The following is a 16,670-nucleotide window of genomic DNA, read 5'->3' as shown; positions in this document are numbered from 1 at the left end:
TTGTAAAACTGGTAAGAGAAAAAGTGACAACAAGATTTTGAAATAAAATGTTCTAAGAAAAGGGAAGTCAGAGGCCTAGAGCCAGGAATGAGCTCAAGCTTCATCTCAAGTTTAGTTCAGCTAAAAGAAATATTAAGGTTACCCTGGTCACACTTCTCAAAAAAAGCCAGTGGAAACGACACAGCAACTCACCTAAGGAAGAAAAAGTCCTCAATAGTCAGGATAAAGGATGTCAAACCAAAGTCTCCAGAATGTCAATAAGATACAGATTAGCAAGTGATCACAATGATGACGATGATAAAAATAAAAGGTGAGTTTGATTCTGATATTTGCACAGACAAAAAACATGTGGGTTAAAACTTCATTTCTGTGTTAGAATAGAGGGATATTCCTCTATTATAAAACAGTAATAATAATAGAAATATTTTAATATTCCTCTATCATAAGATAGGAATATCCTGTTCCCTGACAATATTTCTGCCCATAATTTTACCATCTATTGATGATCCTGGACTGATACCATTTTCATTAACACTAGAAAACAAGCAGTTACTGAACATGTATTCATTCAATAAATATTTATTGGACTCTTGCTGAGAAATGGGAACTTGGCAGGCATGGAGACAGAAGCTGCCCCTGTTGACCATCTCTTCACACAGTGTGGCCAGGATCTCTCTCTGTGTCAACCACACTCTTCCTCTGAACCATGGAGCACAGTAATTGAGTTCAGTGACTATTTCCTCAATTCATCTCACAAGGATGGCATGTAACCAGAACCATATTTAGATGTCTGGATGAGAAGTTAATTCACTACACACTGTGAAATTAACTCCATACAGTTCTTCCAATTAACTAGATTGATGAAATCAGATGGAAGGGGGTTCAGTTATTTTGAGAACTCATTTTCTGGGTGTCGAGTATAGACCGTGGGAAAGTTTATGACCTGGGAGTCCAAGCCAGAATTCCCTCTTCTCCTCCTGCTTCTGTCACACCTGAAACAGGCTGGGACCTGGATGAAGGTCTCATCAAGCATCAAAATGCAAAGACACTATAAAGGGAGAAAAAGTGCTGCATGCATGCACAGTTGGGACAATTATGAGCAACAAGATACAAAATGATCAAGCCCCAACTCCCACTACTGAGGTGTTGGGAGCAAAAGCAAGGTAGTGAGTATAAGCTGACACACAGCACCACCAACGGGGTGGGCAGACCACCTAAGCTATGCCTTCTGCCTCACCCATGGATCCACCCCCGCCCTCACCCCACATAAGGGGCCAGCGTGTCCCCCTCAGGATTGAGCAAGGGAACTTGTTTCCCTTTCCTCAAAATGTAGCAAGAATTCCGATGAAACAGAGCGGGACCCTATGGTCCTTGCCCCGCCATGTCCTCAGCCTGCCTTTTGTCTGTGGAAAAGATTTAGCCACACACCAAGTTTAATCAGAGAAGTGAGAAAATGAAAAAAACTAAGGAAAATAGTCAACGGAGACCAAATAACAATAATGTAGTCATTAAGAGTAGTCAAGGACTGTGAGGTCCTTCTCAAGGGCTATTGATAATATTCTGAGCTCTATCCTGTGAGCTGTCTTATAGATACATTAATCCCCACCAGTTGCTACATGATGGCCAGACTGTAGCCATGATACAAGCTGCCACAATTCCAAGAATTGTCCTCAAGGAGATGAGAACAAACCAGCCATGGATCCAAAGATTAACTGTACTTGAAACAATCAAGAGGACTTTGGTCAGACCATCCATGACCAATTTGGAGATTACCCTCAAAGCTGACTGTGCTGTTTCTGCATGCAGCCCCCTCCCTCTGTCTATAAAAGTTCTTGCCCACTGATTGTCAGTTGTGGGGAGTCAGTCTTTGGACAGATGTCCATCCTTCCCACACCCCCCTCACCTCCATTTGTTGTTTAGTCGCTAAGTGTGTGACTCTTTGTGACCCCATGGACTGTAGCCTGCCAGACTCCTCCGTCCATGGGATTTTCCAGGCAAGAATACTGGGGTGGGTTGCTATTTCCTTCTGCAAGGAATCTTTCAGAGGCAGGGATTGAACCCACACCTCCTGCATTGATGGGTGGATTCTGGGCAGATTCTTTACCACTGAACCACCATGGAAATCCCCTACCCCCTTCCACTCTACCATTGCTGGCATCCAAAACAAGGCAAACTTTCCTTTCCATCAACATGACCTCTTTAATGGCTTTCGAGTGGGAAGCAGCCAGACCCTAGTTTCAGGAACACCAATAAAACCTAGCCTGAATTTCTCATCTGGCTTCTTATCAATTTCTATTGATTAAATAGCCAAGAGGAGGTACCCCACATCCAAGGTAAGGAGTAATGGCTGTGCTTTGCTGGAGCAGCTGTGAAGAGATACCCCATGTCCAAGGTAAGAGAAACCCAAGTGAGATGGTAGGCACTAAGAGAGGGCGTCAGAGGGCAGACAGATGGAAACCACAATCACAGACAACTAGCCAATCTGATCACACAGACCACAGCCTCGTCTAACTCAGTGAAACCAAGCCATGCCGTGTGGGGCCACCCAAGATGGGCGGGTCACGGTGGAGAGGTCTGACAGAATGTGATCCACTGGAGAAGGGAATGGCAAGCCACTTCAGTATTCTTGCCTTGAGAACCCCATGAACAGTGTGAAAAAGCAAAAGGAAAGGACACTGAAAGATGAACTCCCCAGGTCGGTAGGTGCCCAATATGCTACTGGAGATCAGTGGAGAAATAACTCCAAAAAGAATGAAGGGATGGGGCCAAAGAAAAACAACACCCAGTTGTGGACGGGTGATAGAAGCAAGGTTGGATTCTGTAAAGAGCAATATTGCATAGGAACCTGGAATGTTAGGTCCATGAATCAAGGCAAATTGGAAGTGGTCAAACAGGAGATGACAAGAGTGAATATCGACATTCTAGGAATCAGCAACTAAAATGGACTGGAATGGGTGAATTTAACTCAGATTACCATTATATCTACTGCTATGGGCAGGAATCCCTTAGAAGAAATGAAGTAGCCATCATGGTCCACAAGAGTCCGAAATGCAGTACTTGGATGTAATATCAAAAATGACAGAATGATCTCTGTTCATTTCCAAGGCAAACATTCAATATCACAGTAATGGAAGCCTATGCCCCAACCAGGAACGCTGAAGAAGTTGAAGGTGAACGGTTCTACGAAGACCTACAAGACATGCTAGAACTAACACCTAAAGAAGATGTCCTTTTCATTATGGAGGACTGGAATTCAAAAGTAGGAAGTCAAGAAACACCTGGAGTAACAGGAAAATTTGGCCTTGGAGTATGGAATGAAGCAGAGCAAAGGCTAATAGAGTTTTCCCAAGAGAACACACTGGTCATAGCAAACTCCCTCTTCCAACAACACAAGAGAAGACTCTATACATGGACATCACAGATGGTCAACACTGAAATCAGATTGATTATATTCTTTGCAGCCAAAGGTGGAAAAGCTCTATACAGTCAGCAAAAACAAGACCGGGAGCTGACTGTGGCTCATATCATGATCTCCTTATTGCCAAATTCAGACTGAAATTGAAGAAAGTAGGGGAAACCACTAGACCATTCAAGTATGACCTAAATCAAGTCCCTTATGATTATACAGTGGAAGTGAGAAATAGATTTAAGGGACTAGATGTGATAGATAGAGTGCCTGATGAACTATGGACAGATGCTTGTGACATTGTACAGGAGACAGGGGTCAAGACCATCCCCATGGGAAAGAAATGCAAGAACACAAAATGGCTATCTGGGGAGGCCTTATAAATAGCTGTGAAAAGAAGAGAAGTGAATAGAAAAGGAGAAAAGGAAAGACCTAAGCATCTGAATGAAGCGTTCCAAAGAATAGCAAGGAGAGAGACATAGGAAAGCCTTCCTCAGCTATCAATGCAAAGAAATAGAGGAAAACAACAGAATGGGAAAGACTGGAGATCTCTTCAAGAAAGTTAGAGATACCAAGGGAACATTTCATGCAAAGATGGGCTTGATAAAGGACAGAAATGGTATGGACCTAACAGAAGCAGAAGATATTAAGAAGAGGTGGCAAGAATACACAGAACTGTACAAAATAAAGATCTTCACAACCGAGATAATCATAATGGTGTGATCACTCACCTAGAGCCAGACATCTTGGAATGTGAAGTCAAGTGGGCCTTAGAAAGTATCACTATGAACAAAGCTAGTGGAGGTGATGGAATTCCAGTTGAGCTGTTTCAAATCCTGAAAGATGATGCTGTGAAAGTGCTGCACTCGATATGCCAGCAAATTTGGAAAACTCAGCAGTGGCCACAGGACTGGAAAAGGTCAGTTTTCATTCGAATCCCAAAGAAGGGCAATGCCAAAGAATACTCAAACTACCACACAATTGCACTCATCTCACACGCTAGTAGAGTAATGCTCAAAATTCTCCAAGCCAGGCTTCAGCAATGCATGAAGTATGAACTTCCAGATGTTCAAGCTGGTTTTAGAAAAGGCAGAGGAACCAGAGATGAAACTGCCAACATCTGCTGGATCATTGAAAAAGCAGGAGAGTTCCAGAAAAACATCAATTTCTGCTTTATTTGCTATGCGAAAGCCTTTGACTGTGTGGATCACAAGAAACTGTGGAAAATTCTGAAAGAGATGGGAATATCAGACCACCTGACCCACCTTTTGAGCAACCTGTATGCAGGTCAGGAAGCAACAGTTAGAACTGGACATGGAACAACAGACTGGTTCCAAATAGGAAAAGGAGTATGTCAAGGCTGTATATTGTCACCCTGCTTATTTAACTTATATGCAGAGTCCATCATGAGAAATGCTGGGCTGAAAGAAGCACAAGCTGGAATCAAGATTTCCAGGAGAAATATCGATAACCTCAGATATGCAGATGAAACCACCCTTATGTCAGAAAGTGAAGAGGAACTAAAAAGCCTCCTGATGAAAGTGAAAGAGGAGAGTGAAAAAGTTGGCTTAAAGCTCAACATTCAGAGAATTTAGATCATGGCATCTGGTCCCATCACTTCATGGGGAATAGATGGGGAAATAGATGGGGAAACAGTGGAAACAGTGTCAAACTTCTTTTTGGGGGGCTCCAAAATCACTGCTGATGGTGATTACAGCCATGAAATTAAAAGACGCTTACTCCTTGGAAGGAAAATTATGACCAACCAAGAGAGCATATTGAAAAGCAAAGAGATGATTTTGCCAACAAAGGTTCATCTAGTCAAGGCTATGGTTTTTCCAGTGGTCACGTATGGATGTGAGAGTTGGACTGTGAAGAAAGCTGAGCACTGAAGGATTGATGCTTTTGAACTGTGGTGTTGGAGAAGACTCTTGAGAGTCCTTTGAACTGCAAGGATATCCAACCAGTCCTTTCTAAAGGAGATCAGTCCTGGATGTTCTTTGGAAGGACTGATGCTAAAGCTGAAACTCCAAATCTTTTGTAAAGAGTTGACTCATTGGAAAAGACTGATGCTGGGAGGGATTGGGGGCAGGAGGAAAAGGGGACGACAGAGGATGAGATGGCTGGATGGCATCACTGACTCGATGGACATGGGTTTGGGTGGACTCCGAGAGTTGGTGATGGACAGGGAGCCATGGCCTGCTGTGGTTCAAGAGGTCGCAATGATTTGGACACGACTGAGTGACTGAACTGAATTGATGATCTGCACGCAGAGCTCCTTCTGGTCCCTTCATAGTATTGATTAACTGAAGTAGGTCCCTTCCCTACTGCTCTCTGCCCTTGAAGGACCACCAGGTCCCTTCCCTACTGCCTCTGGTCCCTTCTTGCTACTGCTGAAGAGATGTACCTCCCTTCCCTATTGCTCTCTGGTCTCTACTTACTACTGCTGAAGGGAAGTAGATCCCTTCCCTACTGCTCTCAGCCATTGAAGGACCAGCAGGTCCTTCCTTACTTCTCTCAGGTCCCTTCTTACTATTGCTGAAGGGAATTAGGTCCCTTCCCTACTGCTCTGGGCCCTTGAAGGACCAGCGCTCTTTATCACAGATCAGTTAACACTGGCAGGGTGGCCGGGGTAGGAGCTACTTGTCTTTCAAGGGCTCGGGCCGGTTGGGCAGCAGCAGGTGGCCTAGCTTCTCCTGGGCAGTGGAGGCAGGCACACACAGCAGGATGGATGTGCAGGGCTGTCTCCCTGGGATGGGGATTGGCAGGCTGCCACTGGTACAGCTCGGTTTTGCTAGGCTGCCTGCCACCCCAGCGCCCCCTGCCCCCAGAACTTCCACACACTGTATCAGTGTCTGGGCTTGAGCTGTCCTGTCCTGGCAAAGTAGATTCTGAAGTTATGACACTAAATGCACGTCAACTTGACAGTAACTTCAAAAAGCTTCACAGTCTTAGAGTTGAAATGAAGGAAAAGTTGCCATCCAAAACTTGAGGGAGGAAAACTTCAGACCTGGACAAAACCACTAGCAGAAGAATCCATTTATGATCCTGTACAGGCAGCTCCAGCCGTGTCTGCACGTGTGTTTTATATCAGCCTAGGGATTTGCTGTCCAGTTATATTTCCTGCAGCACTAGTATTAGCTGTTTTGCATCTTCATCGTATGAAAAGGATTGAACTGGAAGATGGCATCAGCACCAGCAGTAGTTCCCAAGGGCTGTCTCAGTCCCAGTCGTTCCCAGATGCCTCAGTATGTGAGAGGCAACACACCCAACAATACAACTCCCCATCTCCAGTTATCTGACCTTGTGGGTAGAGGAGGTAGGACTTGAGAAGTGTCGCTCTTTTGGAGGCCAGAGCTAAGGTGAATGATATCAAAATATCTTTCCAGAGAGAGGAACTCAAAAGATATATATTCTAAGAAGGTACCTTTTGGTGTACTTTCCATGGGGTTTATGTAAATGAAAAAGATCCAGATAAAGAGCAACAAGCGTTTGTAAACAGTTAGAGATCGAGCTTCTGAAGTTCAGGTGACTACGATGCTCCCTGAAAGTTGTGAGCTATGAGATCTTCATCACAGAAATCTTCCTATTACCTGTGTGTGAACAGAAGAAGGGGAAAAGCCCATGGTGGACTGCCTTACATGATCTGGGGGTATCTTAAATTTTTTTTATGACAGTGCAAATATGTAGAGGCCAATAGTCTGCAGGAAACTTCTCAACAAAACCTAGTTCACATGGCTGTTCAGATTGCCTGTGGAATGAGCTACCTGGTCAAAAAGAAGTCATCCACAAAGACCTGGCAGCTAGGAGCTCTATCATTGATGACAACTTCAAGTTAAGAGTAAAGCCAATCCTCTCTCCAAGTCTTGTTCCCCATGGAACTCCCACTGTCTGGGGAACAACAAAAACATGGGATCAACGGGTGGCTTTTGAAAGTCTGGTTAATAATGAGTTCTCCAGCCTTCCCTGGTGATCCAGTGGCTAAGACTCCACACTCCCAATGCAGGGGCCTGGGTTCAATCCCTGGTGGGGCAACTGGATCCTGCACGCCACAACTAAGAAGTCAGCATGCTGCTACTAAAAGAGCCCATGTGTTTATTACTCTGACCAAAAGCCCTAAGTGGACATCTACCCATTTGATGTGGCTGCGTAACTGAAAGAGGGTTACCAACTAGCCCAGACTATCAACTGTCCTGATGAACTATTTATGTGATGGCTTGTGCTGGGCCTTCGATCCAGAGGAGAGGGTGTAGTGCCAGCAGCTGGCCCAGTGTCTCACAGAGGTCCATGCCACCCTGGGGGCCTGTGTCTGAGTCTCCTCTCACAGTCCCCCAGCATCAGGAGGAAGTTGCTTGTCGAGGGCCACTTGGAACCAGCCAGTCACATACATCACCGAGCATCACAGAAGCAGATTTGTCTTCCAGTACAACATGCCTTAGGAATGCTTTAGCATCTCAACTTTCTAAGACAGACTTACGGATATGGAATACTTTCTCAATATCACTTTTATTAGGTTTAACTGAAAATGTTTGTGCAAATGTTTTACACATAGTTGCCTTAGAGGTATAGGTACATTCTTACAAAATAGTTTTTTTTAAATTGTTTAAACACATATGTTTGAACTAACAATCTTACTACCAACTGCTTTTTATTTTCTTAACTTCTACAAGATAATGCACGTGATTCACCTTTAAAGTTTTGCTTTCTTTCTGTCTTTTGGGAGTGATTTGTCTTCAACATACAGTACTTTTTCTTAGGAAAATAAAAACCGTCCAGCAGTTATGGGCTAATGCCCCGCTCTCCTTTGCTGCAGACTACCCTCCTTGGTCCAAAGTGCCATAGAGGAATCCACAGGATGTGAGCAGAGGCATAGTGGCCATATAACAACTCTAGCGTCACATCTAGGCCAGCTGCTGGTGGGTCTTGTTTGTTCCCTGTGGCCCTGCTTATGCCAAAACACATAATCGCCTCTATCCTGTGATGGCTGGTCTAGCAGAACTAATGATTAGGGGTTGATGAGCACACATCACAACAGTCAACTCTGACGTTCCATGACCAGAGGCCTCATCTCTGCCAGGCCCCAGGAACATACCAGGAGCCACGTTTAAATGGTGTGACTTTCTCCAGTGCAACATTCAGGGTCTGTGTTGTGAGCCTTCAAGTAGAAAATGGCACGTTAGCACCTTTCTGACCACAGATACCTCTGACATCACCAGTTCTGCTGGCTCATCTGCCCAAGAAGCAGCTCCAGCCATTCTCATCATTTACCAATTGTGACTGCTTTTGTGCTGGGACAGCAGGTTACAGCAGGGACCTGGGGTCTGTGAAGCCTAAACTATTTCTTCTATACCATTACAGGAAACCTAAGGCCACAGTGGCAGTTAAATGGAGATAGGATAGGGACCACAGCCCTGGAGCCCTCGAGAGGCTGTAGATTGGTACTTGTCTCTGTATTTCCTCCAGGATATTGTGTACACAGACTATGGGTGGATGGGGAGGTAGGGTCTGAAGTTTGAATCTGGAATTCACTAATATGGTAGCCTTCACCTCAAGATAATTTACTAGCTACTTAGGTTTCAATGAATGTCACAAGTCCAGGGCATGTGGAATGACCGCTGTGTGGTCTGTGGAACCAGTGATAACCACTGTAAACAGAACCTGGGACTGCTGTCCATTGATGGCCTGGTGCTCCGAGCATTACTTCAACACTTGGAGGACCATGATTATGCTGAAGATCCTGTGCCTGATATTAGAAACACACTAGTGCAATGTGAATGTGAGAGTAGTTTCTGCTTCTGCAGGTTCACTTACCCCAGTAAATAACCATGTGGCTCTTTGGGAAAGAATGGAAGGACTTTTGCTCTAGATGTAGTGATGAAAGGGCGCTCCTCTTTAGAATGCGGCTTCTATCTTTGGTGGCTGAATTCTGAGAATTGGCTCAGATCTGGAAAATGGCCCTGGATCAGGTGTTTGGTAGGGATGGTTGCCTTTGGCTTCCTGACCATCCAGCCTTGTGTTCTGTCTCTCTTTATTTCTTTCAGTGGTCCCGTTTGTATCTAGGTTCCTGCCCATCTGCTTGCCTTTAGGATCGCCCTGTGCTATGAGCCAGCATCATGTTCTCTGCAGTCAGGCCCTGGCTGGCATTGAGACTCCCTAATCACTTTGACCACTGCACCTACTTTTCTGCTGCCCTAGAGCACCCCCACCTGGAATCTGACTTTTCCACAGCTTCCATCCCTGTTCCTGAGAGAAGCCCACAGGAACACCATGTGCTATCACCAACCCTGACCTTCTGCAAAAGTCATCCTTGAGCTATTGGAGATGCTTCTCATCCACGCTTTCCTCTCGGGCTCCATGGAGTCCATGAGGCTCTCCCATGGAGTTGGTGGACTGCACTCTTTCCTGCCGTTTCACACCATGTCCGCCCTAGCAGATTCACTTCTCTGAGCCTTGGATCCCCTCCTCTACTGCCTGCCTTGGAAGTTCTATATTTTCTCTTTCATGCCATGTGAGCCAGGCCTTTCTCTAGGTCTCCAAGATCCATCCTAGTGGGAGATCACCATGTCTCCCCGACCTTGCTAAGCTCAATGACCCATAATTATAAACTCTCCCTTATCTAGGTTTGGGTTCTGAGCTCATCCTCCCCACCCCCAGCCCCACTGGCTGTGATCACTTCCTCAGAAACAGCCCCGTCACCCTCTGCATGTCCCTCAGAACACTCAGAGAGAAGCTGACAGTCCTCTGGGTTTAGGCCTTTCCTTCTGAGCCAGCCTGGCCCATCCCTGGGAAACGTATGTGTCTGTTAGTGCCACATGCATGGCTTGTGAACAGAGTGGAAATGGGGCACATCCAGGGTTGTGGTGTTTCTTGCCTGACTGAGGCTTCGTTGTCTTCCTCAGTCGTAACTGGTGAGGGCATGGGGGAGCAGGCGGGGCCATGCTGCTCAGTCAGCCCAGGCCTGCAGCCCTACTCTGCTCTCACTGAACTGGGGAAGGAGGCCTATGGGTCTTCTTCTCTCAACCTCACCCTCACTGTAGTTTGCCTTCACAGATGCTCACTCTCTTTCCTTTAACTTCACCGTCGATCCTCAGCCCAGACCTGGACAGCCGTGGCGTGAGGTTCAAGGTCAGGTGGACAGAGAGGTTTTTCTCTCCTATGATTGTGGTCATGCTAAGATCATATCCACAAGTCCATTGGGGGAAGAAGTGAAACCATATAGGCCTGGGAAACACAGATCGAAATACTCAGAGACATCAGGGACCAACTGCGTGACTTTACACTGGAGAAAAACAGTCATGGGTACATTAGAAAGTCCAAGCACAGGAGGAGCAGATTGCGGGCTTGAAAATACAGTTAGATATTGGTCCTTCCCTAGTTGTCCAGTGGAAAGAGCAGCTATTGCATGAGAGACCAGGGCCAGATTAGCTGGGCCCAGGTGACATGGACCCAGGGGAGGTGGACCCAGGTGGGGCAAAGAATCTGTCAAGCCCAAAGGCTGAGCTCTTTCTTTCCCATGGTGGGGCAGACTCTCTCATCCTGCAGGCCAGGATGGCATATCACTGTGAGGATGACACACACATCAGTGGATCCTGGCAGTATGTCTTGAATAGACTAATGAGCCTCCACTTTGATTTGGAGAATGGACACTGGAGAGTGGATCACCCTGGAGGCAGATGGATGAAAAAGTGGGAGAATGACAGAGGTATGACCGACTTCTTGAAGAAGGTCTCCATGGAGACTGTCAGGCCTGGCCTCAGGCTTTCATAGTGTGCTGGGAGAAAATAGTGAAGACCACGGGTAAGTGAGAAGGGAGGAGAAAGTGATCATCCCCTCATGGTGACATCGACCCACTCCTCTGTGTGTGTGTGTGTGTGTGTTTGTGTGTGTGTGTGTGTGTGTGTGTGTTTGAGGAAGGGATCCATCGGAAGTGAGTTGTTCCTGGGAGAGCAATGCCCTAGGGATGCTCTGTCATATCCTTCCTCTTCCACTTCCTGATGTCTCTCCTCACAGCACAGGCCTTTGGATGATTGAACATGGATTTTTGCTGACCCCAAACCTGTAAACATCCTTTTAATTTCATGGATTTCTCACTGTACCCTCTTTCCAGAATCATTTTTCAAATGTCACCAGTCCTTCTTCTGGAAATCTGTCAATAACACCTCTGCTGTCAGCTCCTGAGGACTCCATTTTCATGTCGCCATCTCTGATGTCACAGCAGGACTGAGTGGCTGTGTTGGAAACCTTGCTCCCCCATTAGCTGTCAGAGCCCCATGAGGACGGCTCCTCTCTCCCCACCATCTCGCTTGGGGATCTGTTTCAGGGGCCTCCAACTGACGGGTGTAAACTGTCTGCATAGTAGGGGTACCTGAGTCATGGGGATGAGGAGGCATCAGCTTAGATTGGAGTCTGGACAAGGGCTCACTCTTACTCTCCTTGCAACAAAACCAACCATGGGCCCCTCTACCATGCAGCCCATGGCCACAGCCATCAAGTCCAAAGCCTGGATCCTCCCCGCGCTCCTCACCAGTTTCATCATAACTGTCTTCCTGGGCTGAGTCCTTTCCAGGAACAGGTACTGAGGGCAGAATTCAGAGGGAAGGAAGGGGCACAGGGCCTGGCGTGAGGACGAGGAAGGTGAATCCCAGCCAACCGCTGCCTCTCACTGAACCTCCTCATCCTGGAAATGAGCAGGGGTATAAGACCCCTCATCACCTGAGAGCAGAACTTGACAAGCTCAGCCCTGAGTTCTGAGAGGTCCCAATGTCAGGTGACATTGTGGAAAGGGAGGGGCCTTCACTAGGCTAAGGGCCTATTGATGCTTAAGGGTTTAGCCAAGTCCCCTCACTGAGCACAGACTGCTGGCTGGCAGGTCCCAGGGTAGGTGGTGTGAGAACAGTAGGCACTCAGGGCGAGGGCAGGGCTCATGGCAGGCTGAGTGCAGCATGGGGGATCCGCATGATGTGTCAGCAGGGAGGGGACCCACCCAGGACCCAAGATGAAAGGGGTCGGGCTCTCATCCCAGGAGAAAGGGGTGGCAAGGCCTTTGCAGACCCAACTCCAAAGGCCGGTTCTCACAGGAAGTGGCGTGGCTCAAGCAGGCGAGGCAGGAGCCCCACAGGAGAGACTGTGGGAAGGGCTGAGGCCAGGCCTGTGCTGCTGGAGCAGCAGCAGTTGTGGTTCAGCCTGTGGCCTACACACCACCAGCTTCTTGGTGACTCAGAGCCTCCATCACTGAGCAGTCCTGCCTTGAGCAGAGGTGCCTGGAGATGGTGGACCTGAGCTGGGGTGGAGGCACCCAGCTGGGCGAGACCAGGAAGAGATGGGGACAGGGACCGTGGTCCTGAGAGCTGTGTGTGCTGCTCAGAGGCTGGAGGGGAGCAAAGGAAGGACGTTTGCCCGCAGTCCCCCAAGGCTGTCAGGAAGCAAGGCCCCTCCTCTGGGGACCTGCTCCCTGGTCTTTTAGGTCCCTTTTTGGGAGGATCCAGACCTGAGTAAAGGGAGCAGATTGATTCCTCACTGGCTCCAGTCCTGAGCCTGAGCAGGGGATGTCAGGGCCTGGGGTGACTCTGTGATGCAGGAAGCAAGGAGGAGGTAACAAGAAGCTTCTGGGCCTGGGGTGTGGGTGGAAGACATAGGAGCCCCTCATTGAGGGCAGGCCTGGAGGGGCGCTGGGGAAGGGCAGGCCCAGGAAAGTGACAAGATTTCCTCAGCCTCCTGGACCAAGGTCTCTTTCTTTTTTGCAGATGCTGCTGCTCCCAGGAAGCCCGAAAAGGTGTTCTGTCGGCCTCAAGGTTCAGTCTTTGCTTGGCCACCTTTGTTTTCCTTCTGTTCACTTTAGAGCCTGGAGAGCAGACCCAGGAATTGTGGAATTGAGCTGCAGGAATTGCTTGTATATTTTTGAGATTAATTCTTTGTCAGTTGCTTCGTTTGCTGTTTATTATTTTCTCCCATTCTGAAGGCTGTCTTTTCACCTTGCTTATAGTTTCCTTTGTTGTGCAGAAGCTTTTAATTTTAATTAGGTCCCATTTGTTTATTTTTGCTTTTATTTCCAATATTCTGGGAAGTGTGTCATAGAGGATCCTGCTGTGATTTCTGTCGGAGAGTGTTTTGCCTGTGTTCTCCTCTAGAGTTTTATAGTTTCTGGCCTTACGTTTAGATCTTTAATCCATTTTGAGTTTATTTTTATGTATGATGTTAGAAAGTGTTCTAGTTTCATTTTTTTATAAGTCGTTGACCAGTTTTCCAAGGACTTCTTAAAGAGATTGTCTTTTCTCCATTGTATATTCTTGCCTCCTTTGTCGAAGATAAGGTGACCATAGGTGCATGGATTTATCTCTGGGCTTTCTATTTTGTTCCACTGATCCATATTTCTGTCTTTGTGCCAGTACCATACTTTCTTGATGACTGTGGCTTTGTAGTAGAGCCTGAAGTCAGGCAGGTTGATTCCTCCAGTTCCATTATTCTTTCAAGATTACTTTGGCTATTCGAGGTTTTTTTGTATTTCCATACAAATTGTGAAATTATTTGATCTAGTTCTGTGAAAAATACTGTTGGTAGCTTGATAGGGATTGCATTGAATCTATAGATTGCTTTGGGTAGTATACTCATTTTCACTATATTGATTCTGCTGATCCATGAACACGGTGCATTTCTCTATCTATTTGTGTCCTCTTTGATTTCTTTCACCAGTGTTTTATAGTTTTCTATATATAGGTCTTTTGTTTCTTTGGGTAGATGTATTCCTAAGTGTTTTATTCGTTTCGTTGCAATGGTGAATGGAATTGTTTCCTTAATTTCTCTTTCTGTTTTCTCATTGTTAGTGTATAGGAATGCAAGGGATTTCTATGTCTTGATTCTATATCCTGCAACTTTACTATATACATTAATTAGTACTAGTACTTTTCTGGTGGAGTCTTTAGGGTTTTCTGTGTAGAGGATTATGTCATCTGCAAACAGTGAGAGTTTTAGTTCTTCTTTTCCAGTTTGGATTCCTTTTATTTCTTTTTCTGCTCTGATTGCTGTGGCCAAAACTAAGTTGAATAGTAGTGGTGAGAGTGGGCACCCTTGCCTTGTTCCTGACTTTAGGGGAAATGTTTTCAATTTTTCACTATTGAGGAGAGTGTTTGCTGTGGGTTTGTCATATATAGCTTTTATTATGTTGAGGTATGGTCCTTCTATTCCTGCTTTCTGGAGAGTTTTTTCATAAATGGATGTTAAATTTTGTCAAAGGCTTTCTCTGCATCTACTGAGATAATCATATGGTTTTTATTTTTCAATTTGTGAATGTGGTGTATTACATTGATTGGTTTGTGGATATTGAAGAATCCTTGCATCCCTGGGATAAAGCCCACTTGGTCTTGATGTATGATTTTTTAATATGTTGTTGGATTCTGTTTGCTAGAATTTTGTTAAGGATTTTTGCATCTATGTTCATCAGTGATATTGGCCTGTAGTTTTCTTTTTTTGTGGCATCTTTGTCAGGCTTTGGTATTAGGGTGATGGAGGCCTCATAGAATGAGTTTACCTTCCTCTGCAATTTTCTGGAAGAATCTGAGTACGATAGGTGTTAGCTCTTCTCTAAATTTTTGCTAGAACTCAGCTGTGAAGCCATCTGATCCTGGGCTTTTGTTTGCTAGAAGATTTCTGATTGCAGTTTCAATTTCCGTGCTTGTGATGGGTTTGTTAAGATTTTCCATTCCTTCCTGGTTCAGTTTTGGGAAGTTGTACTTTTCTAAGAATTTGTCCATTTCTTCCAAGTTGTCCATTTTATTGGCATATAGTTGCTGATAGTAGTCTCTTATGATCTTTCGTATTTCTGTGTTGTCTGTTGTGATCTCTCCATTTTTATTTCTAATTTTGTTGATTTGATTTTTCTCCCTTTGTTTCTTGATGAGTCTGGCTAATGGTTTGTCAATTTTATTTAACATCTCAAAGAACCAGTTTTTGGCTATGTTGATTTTTGCTATGGTCTCTTTTGTTTCTTTTGCATTTATTTCTACCCTAATTTTTAAGATTTCTTTCCTTCTACTAACCCTGGGGTTCTTCATTTCTTCCTTTTTTAGTTGCTTTAGGTGTAGAGTTAGGCTATTTATTTGACTTTTTTCTTGTTTTTTGAGGTAAGCCTGTATTGCTATGAACCTTCCCTTTAGCACTGCTTTTACAGTGTCCCACAGGTATGGCTTGTTCTGTTTTATTTTCATTTGTTTCTATGTATATTTTGATTTCTTTTTAGATTTCTTCTGTGATTTGTTGGTTATTCAGCAGCATGTTGTTTAGCCTTCATATATTGGAATTTTAAAGTTTTTGTCCTGTTCAGTTCAGTTCAGTCACTCAGTCGTGCACAGTTCTTTGTGACCCCATGATCGCAGCACACCAGGCCTCCCTGTCCATCACCAACTCCAGGAGTTTACTCAGACTCACGTCCATGAGTCAGTGATGCCATCCAGCCATCTCATCCTCTGTCTTCCCCTTCTCCTCCTGCCCCCAATCCCTCCCAGCATCAGAGTCTTTTCTAATGAGTCAATTCTTCACATGAGGTGGCCAAAGTACTGGAGTTTCAGCTTCAGCATCATTCCCTCCAAAGAAATCCCAGGGTTGATCTCCTTCAGAATGGACTGGTTGGATCTCCTTGCAGTCCAAGAGACTCCCAAGAGTCTTCTCCAACATCACAGTTCAAAAGCATCAATTCTTCAGCACTCAGCTTTCTTCACAGTCCAACTCTCACATCCATACATGACCACTGGAAAAACCATAGCCTTGACTAGATGGACCTTTGTTGGCAAAGTAATGTCTCTGCTCTTCAATATGCTATCTATGTTGGCCATAACTTTCCTTCAAGGAGTAAGCGTCTTTTGATTTCATGGCTGCAATCACCATCTGCAGTGATCTTGAAGCCTAGAAAAATAAAGTCTGACACTCTTTCCAATGTTTGTCCCATCTATCTGCCCATGAAGTGAATGAGACTAGATGCCATGATCTTACGTTTTATGAATGTTGAGCTTTAAGCCAACTTTTTCACTCTCCTCTTTCACTTTCATCAGGAGGCCTTTTAATTCCTCTTCACTTTCTGCCATAAGGGTGGTGTCATCTGCATATCTGAGGTGATTGATATTTCTCCTGGCAATCTTGATTCTAGCTTGTGTTTCTTCCAGCCCAGCGTTTCTCATGATGTACTCTGCATATAAGTTAAGTAAGCATGGTGACAATATACAGCCTTGATGTACTCCTTTTCCCATTTGGAACCAGTCTGTTGTTCCATGTCCAG

The 16,670-nt window shown here is 45.4% G+C and overlaps 1 protein-coding gene and 1 pseudogene across 3 annotated transcripts in view; both read left to right on the top strand.

The window, feature by feature from the left end:
* Window positions 1-16,670, top strand: part of PDE10A (phosphodiesterase 10A) — a 777,492-nt gene that overhangs the window by 509,885 nt on the left and 250,937 nt on the right. The window lies entirely within an intron of this gene.
* LOC108636763 lies at window positions 289-7,719 on the top strand (annotated as a pseudogene).

This window comes from Capra hircus, chromosome 9 (genome assembly GCF_001704415.2).
Source record: "Capra hircus breed San Clemente chromosome 9, ASM170441v1, whole genome shotgun sequence".
In the NCBI taxonomy this organism is placed as follows: Eukaryota; Metazoa; Chordata; class Mammalia; order Artiodactyla; family Bovidae; genus Capra; species Capra hircus.
This window is presented reverse-complemented; position numbering and strand designations above follow the sequence as displayed.